This window comes from Bos taurus, chromosome 1 (genome assembly GCF_002263795.3).
Source record: "Bos taurus isolate L1 Dominette 01449 registration number 42190680 breed Hereford chromosome 1, ARS-UCD2.0, whole genome shotgun sequence".
In the NCBI taxonomy this organism is placed as follows: Eukaryota; Metazoa; Chordata; class Mammalia; order Artiodactyla; family Bovidae; genus Bos; species Bos taurus.
In genome coordinates, this window is record NC_037328.1 from 130,267,813 (window position 1) to 130,270,583 (window position 2,771).

The window sequence follows — 2,771 nt, forward strand, 5'->3', positions numbered from 1 at the left end:
GAGAGTCTCAGTTTTGCTTTAAAACAAACAAACATTTTCCTCATCTTTTAATACAAAGTTACATAAACTTGCCAAATAGTCTCACTTGAATGTTGGGATGTCTATTTTTTCACAGCTGACACAGTGCAGATTCAGTGCCGGGAGCTGTTAAGGTCACATACTGTTGTTCTAACCTTTGCTATTACGAAGAGAAGTATAATACAATTATCCTGGTAAAGAAGGCTTAGTCAGCACATCTTGCTTTGGGTGTGGTAAAACAAGAATTTATTTGTTCAAAGTCAGTGGACCAAGAAGGGTTGGCCAGCACATTGTCATGATCTCAATTTACACAACACCAACAATGGGACTGTAGGTCTGGAGCCTGGGGCTTTTCCCTGGGCACCCATTTGGGTCCCTAATTATCATTGATTCTTCTGGTACCAAAGTAAAAAGTTGTAACTTTTTTGGGGCTGTGCTACGTGGCACTCAGGACCTTAGTTCCCAGTTATTATTGTTGGTCAGTCACTAAGTCGTGTCCAACTCTTTGTCACTCCATGGACTGCAGCATGCCAGGCTTCCCTGTCCTCCACTGTCTCCTGAAGTTTGTTCAAACTCATGTCCATTGAGTCAGTGATGCTATCTAACCTCTGCTACCCCCTTCTCGTTTTGCCTTCAATCATTACCCAGCATCAGGCTCTTTTCCAATGAGTTGGCTCTTCACATCAAGTGGCCAAAGTATTGGAGCTTCAGCTTCAGCATCAGTCCTTCCAATGAATATTCAAGGTTGATTTCCTTTAGGATTGACTGGTTTGATCTCCTTGCTGTCCAAGAGACTCTCAAGAATCTTTTCTAGCACCGCAATTTGAAGGCATCAGTTCTTCAGCACTCAACCTTTTTTATGGTCCAACTCTCACATCGGTAGTTCCCAGACTAAGGATCAAACTCACACTAACTGCAGTGGAAGTGCAGAATTAACCCACTGGACTGCCAGGGAATTCCCACAGAACTTACACTTAATATGTACTGAATGAATGACTGCAGTAGTGTATGAATACATGCTCAAATGAATAGATGGGTAAATAAATGCATAAATACATGCATTAATTAATGAAACACCTTCTCATGGGAGCAGACAGACATACTATGTATGGGTCATGGACACGGACAGACTGAGAAAGTAGAGAGAGGATGTATCAAGTGACAGGCATTCAGAGCAGTTCTAATGATTGTCCACAACCTGCACCTATTTGACCAGAATGGAGTGTGTCTGCATTACAGCAAGTGGACTGAAGAAGCAAGCGGGGATCCCCAAGGAGGCGGCCTACAAGCTGACGTGTGGGATGCTCTTCTTTACCTACTCCTTTGTTTGCAAGATGTCCCCGCCAGACATGAAGGACAGCTTTCTGGACTTCCAAACTAGTCGTTACAAGTTCCACTACTACAAGACACTCACTGGGATCGAGGGTGGTCATGAATACTGATTGGGTGTGGGGCCCAGCTGAGAGGTGCCTCACCGCACCCACAGTGTGCTGTAAGTTCAGCTGGTGGTGAAGAATCCCCTGTGCCCTCTGGGCCAAACTGTGCCAGGTGATCGCTTCCTCTTCTGACTGGTCTCCCACGTCCATCCGTTCTGTGCCCTTCTTCTCTGCCTGGTTGGGTGAAGGCAGCACTCTATATCACCCTTCAGAAGAATTCCTGTCCATTCCCAGCCCTTTCTAACCTGTTTTGTCTAGGGCCCCCTACTGAAAGCCTGCCCCACCTCAGACCCCTCTAGCCGTCCAGGAAAACAGCCTTAGGCCCTCCATGGTACCCTCCGGCACAGAAAGGAAGCCTACTGGGGTCCCTATACCTCCAAACCAGGCTCTCTCTCCAGATTTATTCCCTACCTGATGCTGCGCAAAGCACCAAATAAAGTTTTCATCACCCTAAAAAAAAAAAAAAGCAGAGGTAGACACAATGAGCACAATGAGCCCAAAACTGGGGCGCTTCCTGTTAGGACCAAAAATGGCCCCACCTCCTGGTCCCCACATAGCACAGGGTCACAGCCTTAAGTGGGTGCTTACCACATATGGGTCCCTACAAAAGAAGCTTTTATCCTTCCTAAGGGCTACTACTTCAAAAAATACCTACCTAAGCCTCCTGATTCTCAAAGAGATAAAAATTGATGCTGAAAGTTCAGCTTCTCTGTACACCAGTACCAAATCAAATCTCAGAGACAGAGTTTGAGGGGAAGTAGAAAAGAGTCGCTTTATTGCTTTGCCAGGCAAAAGTGGAGATAGCAGCCTAACGCCCTCAAAACAATGTGTCTTAACTTGGGGAAGATAGTGACAGGTTTTATAGTAAAAGAGGGAGTAATCGGCTTGTGGACATTCTTCTGATGGATTTGTGGTGAGGTAAGTAGGAGTCAACAATGTCAGCCTTCAGGTTTAAATGACCTGGGGTCTTCCTGCTTGCAGGCAGCATACCGTAACTTTTCCCACCTGGAGGGGGTTTCAGTATCCACAAAATAGCTCAAAGGTGTTGTTGTGGGTTTCGTTGATGGGGAAATGATACCTTGTCCCAAGGCTGCTCATGACTGTTTCTTTCTCCCTGGTCTCACGTCCCCTCCAGTCCCTAAATGACAACTGCTTAAATCTGCCCATTGAAACTCAGGGAAGGTCCTGGAGGCTGAATCAAGGTTGTTTCCTATTATCAAAAAAATGGGTGAAATGAAAAGGCTTTGTGCTCAGGAGCCCCACAGGGCCCTGCAGGGTATGAAATATATTTGCATAACAGTGCAAACAAGTAAAACG

The 2,771-nt window shown here is 45.8% G+C and overlaps 1 pseudogene; it reads left to right on the plus strand.

Annotated features, from left to right (window-relative positions):
• Positions 1-1,201: 1,201 nt before the first annotated feature.
• Positions 1,202-1,869, plus strand: LOC782895 (trafficking protein particle complex subunit 1-like; annotated as a pseudogene).
• The last annotated feature ends 902 nt before the right edge of the window (positions 1,870-2,771 follow it).